Source organism: Phyllostomus hastatus, unplaced genomic scaffold, assembly GCF_019186645.2.
Source record: "Phyllostomus hastatus isolate PE091 unplaced genomic scaffold, TTU_PhHast_1.1 phas_contig_150, whole genome shotgun sequence".
In the NCBI taxonomy this organism is placed as follows: domain Eukaryota; kingdom Metazoa; phylum Chordata; class Mammalia; order Chiroptera; family Phyllostomidae; genus Phyllostomus; species Phyllostomus hastatus.
Genome location: NW_025333611.1, coordinates 21144813 through 21152902, shown reverse-complemented (window position 1 = coordinate 21152902; position 8090 = coordinate 21144813). Strand labels below are relative to the sequence as shown.

The window sequence follows — 8090 nt, the reverse complement described above, 5'->3', positions numbered from 1 at the left end:
CATTCATGCATAACACAGGTTTAAGAAATCTCTTCTCACCAAATAGGCCCAGTTTAGAAATGCCAGCAGCTTGGTTTATTCTACCTGAAATATCCGTGGGGTCCGTGAGTTGAATGGCTGGGAGATAGTCTAGCAATGCAGTCTGCTGGATTTTAAATTCTCTTCCTCAGAGGTGGCTTAGGGGCAAACTTTGGGGGGAGGGCTGACAGGGCAGACAAGCAAGTAGTTCCTCTGCACCCGCACCCCCCCATGCACAGTGACACGCTGCTGCAAACACACCCACAATTTGACCAGAGCAGTGTTGCTGATACCTGCTTGGTATGCTGGGGTTTCCAAACATGTCAGCATAGGGGACTCAAATGGGAAGCTTTTAAAACAATACTGAGCTCTGGGGTGCACCCACACCCCAGACCTACTGAATCAGGTTGTCTAATAATGGATCCCAGTGATCAGTTTCTTTTTAAAGCTCTTCATTTAATTCTGATACAACCCAAACACAGAAGGTCTCTCTACAGGGTACTGGAGAGAGAGACACATACACACATGGCCATTGCTGGAATACTTCCAGTTCTGGAAGCTTCTTCTCCACAGAAAGCACTTTTAGTTACAAAAGGAGAATCAACTTTCCGTAGAGCTGAACACGCTCTGTTTTTGTCTTCTTGTGCCGCACAGAACCGATGAGCTCCCTCATTCCTGGGACAGGGGGTGTGACAGAAGCTGGGTGGCTGTCCCTTCACGATAGTTCTTCACTGTTTCTTCTGCTAACCAGATCCACCCACCTGGCCACCAAGGTCAATAAGATTCAAAATCAGTAGATCAACATTCCTTAACATGTGGCCAGAGTCGGAGACCAGGGCAAATCCAGTCATAGTATTTTTCCAACACTTTTAAAAACTAAAGCCAGAATTGGTCCTCTTTTCTCTCTGAAGTCACAGGTTTAGAAAAATATAAATCTAGGGCCACTGGTGGCGATGTCCTTGTCCTCGTTGTCATGGGTGCTGTGATGGGTCCCCCAATGTGACATCAGACTCAGGACCAATACACTGACATTTACTCCCCCAAATGCCACAAGTGCTGCCTGCTGGGGCTCACGGCTGAGTCATTCCTCTGAGCAAAGGGAGCTGCCTGCTCATGCTATGCCCTTCCGGGTCGTAGCCAGCCCGCATCCAATGACTGGTAACACAGAGGCCTTTCTCTGTGCCTCCATCTGGGACAACCCCAAAGGGCTGCTGCAGCCCCAGAGCTCCCCGTGGAGTGGGCTGAGGTCTTTGTTGTCCGACGCTGCAGCCCACCGTCTCCCCCCACCCAATCCCGCCTGCTTTCCTCCTGCACAGCTGTTGCTCTGAAGAACACTCCAAGCAAATTTCCATCTTAGGGTCTCTTTTCCCAGGGAGCACAAACTATGTCACTACAGAGGAACCCCACCTAGAAGGAGGAAATGGGGCTCGGCAGTGACACCCAGAGGGAACCCTACAATCCCCTGTGGTTCCCCAATTCTCCTCTTCTTCTCAATCTTCCAAATGTGCAGAGAGTCTCGGGTGGTTGCAAACCATCTCGCCGTTCTGGTAAGTGATGCTTAGATCTGAATATGATTGTCCGAACATAGGCCTGCTAGGCTAGAGGATGAGAGGGTTTTATATTCATCATACTTTCATTAATCTAGTGGAGATTAGTTCAATTTTTAGCAGCCCCCAAACCCAGGTGGTTTATTGGAGTTTGTGCTTATCAAAGATTCCCTCGTCACTTTCTGCCAAGCCGGCTCCTCCTGTCTCTACCCAAACATCGTTCAGACTTCTCAAAAGGCTGCCTCAGCTTATGGCTGGCAATGTTTCTTACCCCTTTTTAGACACGTGCCCTTACCATGTGCCAAGTGCCAGAAGGGGTTGGGGGAAGGGAAAGTGGACAGGTTTTTGCAATTTATGGTACGAAAATAGCATTTGGAATGTACTTTTGTCCCAAACGGCACACGCTGTTGCCCATCCTACATTCGGCCCCCTTGAGGATTGTGGGGGACATCTCTTCTATAGCAGCTTGGACCTCCAGTTGTTCTTACTCGGAGCCTTTAATCAGATGTAATGGGTGCTGGCCAAAAGTCCCAGGGACATTCACTCTGCCTGTAGTGTGTGATGATGAGGTGCCCTGGTGACTAAATCCCGCTGGGAAAACTGAAGTGGTGACAGATCTGGGTAAGTTTATCTTCTTTAGTGTCTAACTGGGCAGGGTCTGGAGCTAGATGGGACTTTAGAGGTCATCTGTTACCCGAACGGCACATACTCCGCTCCCCCGACATTCCTGGCCCAAGAGCCTAGGCAGACATGGCCAGTCAAACCCAGTGCTCTTCATGCAGAGCCCCGGTGCTGACACCTTCCCAGAGCATCCTCTTCCCCGGGGCCCGCGTGGTGCCCCATCATTCTCAGCACATCCCATCTGGCACGTGCTGCCGATTTCACCAGACCTGGCAAGGGAAATGAACTTAATTTCTTTTTGTTTTGTTTTTTTACTTTTATTTATTTATTTTTTTAAATTTTGTTGTTGTTCAATTACCGTTGTCCCCATTTCACCTCCATTACTCTCCCATGCCCTACCCATCACCCTGCTCTCTTAAAAGGATGAAATCTTTGACTCAAAATGTATGTTATGGTTATTACTTGAGCTTAGACCCCTGATTACCAGTTCTATGTTCTCTCTATCTGCCCCTTTCTGAAAATTCTCCAAACTCTTTGACCATTGTAGGCCTGCAAACTGGTGAGGTACCAAATGGCTACATAGCCATTCCTCACAATGCTTGTGACATATATGGGGATGTGGAGGCCATTTGGAGGAGGAGAGGTGGTCAAGCATGGCTCCGTATCCAAGGGCCGTGCACACTTTGATAACAATAACAAAATGCTAAGACAAATAGAAACATGTCCCGTACCCAGTGACTCATGGTGCTAAGCTAATCTCATAAGGGCCCCACCTCACTATTAAAAAAAATGACAGAGAGAGAGAAGGAGAGGGAGGGAGAAAGAAATACAATTCCATATATGTCTATCTGTTCGGTAACCACAACAACCAGCCATAAATGGGAAGTGACTCCTGACAAGTGGTGGTGTCTGATGCCGAGGCCATCCATCTGGCTCTGAGCCACCACCTGGGACCTTGAGAAGCAAGTGGCCCCTAGATATCTGGACCCTTGAAAATGCTAACTCTGTCCAGCACCAGCACCATTTTCCCCCTACCAGGAGGATGGCGGGGCTGCAAGCCGGCTGGAAAACCACAGACTGGCATGGGGTGCCCTGGGACCAGTCAGAAATCACAGGGCGATGTGTCAGCATCCAGGAAAAGATGGGAAGTGGGATCCTGTCATTCTTTCTCCTTCGCATAGAAAGAACACACCTGAGCCTGCAGCCCCCATGCCAGAGGGTCTGGACACCGATGGACAATAAACCTTTGGGACTGCAGACACAGTCGCCACATTTAGGTTGTGTGAATGAGGCCCAGAGTGGGGAAGAGACCTGACCGAGAACACACAGCAGGAATGCTGATGTTTCCAAGAGCATCCTGGAGGAGTAAAAGAAAGAAGCTGGAAACATGTAAACATCAGAAGCCACAATAAACTGAAACAATTCACCCAGTGAAGTACCACGTGGTCCGCACGGAGCTGCTCACCACAGAAAGCAGAGGTCCCAGCCCCAACCCGTTCTCCACCAGTGGGTCTGCCTCCCTGCTTTCCAGCTCTGACTCCTACTGAGGCAAAACGCGAGCCGCAACGTGACTCACTTCGGAAACGGTTTTTGTGACTCAGCCTCTTCTCTCTAACCACCGGGCCGGGCTCCTCCAGCCTTCAGGGGGCTCCACCACGCCTACCGCAGGCTGCCAAGAGAGGCGTCCTCCTTGCAGTAGAGAGAAATAGGTGTTTTGTGCACCGATGATAAATTGCATGAAATAAAAGATGAAGTAATTCCTAATTAATTCAGCACATTTTAAGCTAAGATTAATGCTCAGATGCTCTGTCCCTGTTAATCCTCCTAATGACCCTGTGAGTGAAAACAATTATTCTACGTTTTCAGGAGTGGAGAGTAAGCAGCTGGAAGTGGGGTTTCAGAGAGGTTAGGTAACTTTCCCAGTGGGCAGAGCCAAGATTCAAAGCCAGGTCATCCCAGTTTCCTCTATCCTCACCCTCGCCTCCCAGGGCCCACACCGTATGTAGCTCTTCCACGTGGCCGAGGCATAGTTACCTCTACTATTCCATCAACACCACGGTTCAGCGGAAGGTGGGAGGAGTATTTGTCATGCCAAACACATGAAGACAGATTTCAGAGGTAGAAAATCCATGTGGGCTTGAGGAAACCACATCTTGTACGCAAGCCTCAGTCTTCCTCATCTGTAATATGGGGATAATAAGAGCGACCACCTGATAGGTTTGCTATAAAGATGAAATGAGATCATGTAAGTGAGAAGCACGTGGTCCAAACTGCTAAGTGTCATTCAGTGCAAAGTGAATAAGGCCACAGGGATGTGAATAATGACAGAGATGGAAAGAGAACAAGCCGGAAGCTAACCCAATGAGCTGGGCCGAGTATGAAGCCATTACTGGGCCCCTAGCAAGCAGCAATAGTAATATACGCTGCCTGCCGAACGCCAAAAGCTCCACCGATTGTGGAGAGCTTTCTAGAACACAGTTCTCTTCACAGCAATAACCAATAGCCAGGGTTTGAATTTTTTTTTTTAGTATAGCCATTCACAATGCTCAGGCTATAATATATGTGTTAGGGAAGTCCAGTGGCCTGGGTTAGAAACTATATCTAATTCTTTTTTGATGTGGGATATAAAACTGAAAGCAACAAATGAGCAAACGAGAAAAACAAGCAAACACTCGTAGACACGGACAACAGTACGGTGGTTACCCGAGGCAAGGGGGGACCAGGGGTTAGAGAACGGTAAAGGGGGGCAAATATATGGTGATGAAGAAGATTGGGCTCTGGGGTGGGGGGTACACAGTGCGATGTACAGATGATGCATCATAAAATAGTGCATTTGTAACCTACATAATTTTATTGACCAATGTGACCCCAAATGAATTTAATTTTTAAAAAACTATATCTAATTCTAACAACGCTCTTCTGAAGTGGGGGTTGTGGAGTTGTGGAAACTGAGGCACAAGGGTCCGTGACCCCTGACTCTGCGGGCAGAAAGTAAAGGGGCTGAATGAAATGTAGGCCTGGTCTACCTTGCAGACCCACTAAGTTCCCGACTTCCCCAAACAGACACAGCTTTACTGCACCCTAAGCAAGTAGCAGAACATGGAGCTACCCACCCACTCAGGAAAGGGCAGTGTTGAGCCCAAAGGAGGGAACCTGAAAAGTCCTTCTGGAACTCCCCAGGCTGCCCGGGAGAAGAGGGGCTGAGCCCATCCCGGCGTCTCCAGGGTTCACCTCAGGCGACTTTCTCTCCCCACCCTGAGCAGCAGCGCCCCATGCCACCCTGAGTCAAGCCTCCTGTTCCTTTCTCAGTCTTCTCCCTCACATATTTTCCCACAGTGCTTTTCCTGAACTTCTTCTTTCCTTGAATCCTCAGCTCACCCCACAGGACACTGCCTCTCCTTTCTCCCCAGTCCTACTTCCCGGTTTTCCTCTCAGCCGCTGACAGCTTCTTGAATTATCTGGAAAGGGTGGCTCAGCCTCACTCCTTCAGGGTAAAACTGCATTTCACCTTGAAGAATAAAGCTTTGTTACTATCGAACAATTTATTAAATACTTTGTATTTCAAAGCATTTAATACACTGTGCTAATCAGACCTATAAGGAAGCATGTTTACAGTGGATTTCATTTATTTGTTTTTATTATTATTGTTTTTTGTCTTCACCCGAGGACATGCTTATTGATTTTGGAGAGAGGGAAAGGGACACACAGAGAGTGGTGGGTGGGGAGAGAGAGAGAAACATTGATGTGAGAGAGAAATATTGATTGATTGCCTCTCATATGTGTCCCAACTGGGGATTGAACCCATAACCTAAGCATGTGCCGTGACTAGGAGTTAAACCCATGACTTTTCAGTTTATGGGATGATGCTCCAACCAACTGAATCACAATGACCAGGGCTACAAGTGCCTTTTATTTTTAAGGTCCTGTGCTTGCATCTATGAGCTTTGGAATGCTAAATAAAATACTATCCCTTTCTTCCCAAATTTATGGTCTGCTAGTTGGGTTGTTGAGATGAGTGTAATTACAGAAATAATCAGGGAGTCCCATTTATTAAAACAATTAGCTCTGTAGGAGAGAGAAACATAAACAGACACCCAGTTATTCTACTAAGTCATGCAAACTACCAGAATCTGAACCTTGGTGAACTATTTATAGTTATTCACTCATTCAACAAATATTTCTTAAATTCCTACTACGTGCCAGCCATTCTTCCAGGCTCTGGGGATAGACTGGCGAAGGCAGGAAAATCCCCTTCTCTCTTGGGTTTTACATGACCCAAGATTATATGACATAACGAAGGTAGTGGTAACACTGTGAAGAAAAAGCAGCAGAGAAGCAGTCAGAAAGTAGCCAGTGGAGGAAGTGGGGGCCTGAAGCCCGGAAGTCCAGGATGACCTCCCTGAGAAGGTCATGTATGACGGAGACCTGCATGGGGACAGGGAGTAAGCCATGTGACATTCTGGGCGAACAGTGTCCCAGGTGAAGGGGAGAGAAAGTGGAAAGACCCTGAAATAAGAGTGACTTTGGCATCTTTGGGGAAACACCAGTGTGACTAGAAAGAAGAAAGGTCTAGAATTTAGGTCAGAGAAGCAGAAAGGTCAGGTCCCTGGGCTCTAAGGAGTCTGTATTTTTTTTCTGCATGTTTTGGGAAGCCACTGATGGGTTCTGGGTGGAGGAATGACATATGTGACCTGTGCTTTTAAAAAACTACCACGTCCCTGTCCCTATCACAGACAGAGCTCTGCGCTAGAGACCAGAAGGGCTCTATACTCACGGGGATTTTAACTGACAGCTACCAGATGGGAAGGAGGTTGGGGGGCTGGGTGGAAAAGGTGAAGGGACTAAGAAGGACAAATTGGCAGTTACGGAACAGTCACGGGGATGTCAAGCACAGCATAGAGAATATAGTCAATAATACTGTAATAACTATGTATGGTGCCAGGTGGGTACTAGGTTTATTGGGGGCGGGGGTGGATCTCTTTATAAGCCATATAAATGTCTAATCACTGTGCTAATATAATAGTCTCTATATTAGTGAGACCAATATAATAGTGAATGCCAAGTAATTTCTAAAGTTTTTCATTGAAAGTAAATAAATACATCAAAATGAACTAACTGTGTTTTGGTGGGTTACCATGGCTCACCTGGCTTGATCTCATTAAGGAGGAAATGTGGATTCCGGCGTAGGGAAGGCGGCGTGGCTCACAGGAAGGACGGAGTCATTCTCAGTGACCGTACAAACGTGTGGTGATGCAGGCAGACGTCAGCGAGCTGTGTGAGTTTGCGTTCTCCAGAGTTCCTTAGGCTAACACTAGTTTTGAAGTGCGTGGATACCTTTTACACAATAAAGAGCTGAGTAATCCTGGGAGATGCTCTGTTCGGAAAAGGTGACCAGGTATCTCCCCGGAAGCCTTCTCGGGATCTTTAGGGCGCTGATTTGCATTTGGACTCTCCCACAAGGAGCTGAAATTGGCAGGGCTCCACAAACTTATTTGATCACGGGACTCCTCACACAAAACACACAGTGTGAAACCCCAGTTTAACGACCTCAGCTTAAAACCAGCTAAGACCTGTTCAGGGATGAAAACAAGGGTGTAATGAGCAATAGTCCTTGAAACCAGGGCTAGGGCACTTTTGGGTAATAGAAAGTCAGTGTAAACCTACCAGCAGTTACATTGATAAAGTTCACAATAAATAAAAACCTGAAAAGGTCACTTTTGCCATCTTGTTTAGAACTGTAGGAGAGAGCAAAGATCCCTAAATGTTCCAGATGGTGCACTTGAGTGTGTGAAGAAAATATTATGATGCTCATTTAGATTTACATTGTTCAAAAAAATCTTAGAGAAATTAGCATTTTAATATTTACTACATGGACTGGAAGAGGTGCGTGTAAGTGACTTATAA

The 8090-nt window shown here is 47.0% G+C and overlaps 1 long non-coding RNA gene across 1 annotated transcript; it reads right to left on the bottom strand.

Moving 5' to 3' along the window:
* Positions 1-521: 521 nt before the first annotated feature.
* Positions 522-7752, bottom strand: LOC123811458. The gene is made up of 4 exons (XR_006784391.1): positions 7331-7752; positions 4221-4366; positions 3763-3875; positions 522-1616 (listed from the first exon to the last, which is right to left on the bottom strand). It is a non-coding gene; the product is annotated as an uncharacterized LOC123811458 (long non-coding RNA).
* Positions 7753-8090: the final 338 nt, after the last annotated feature.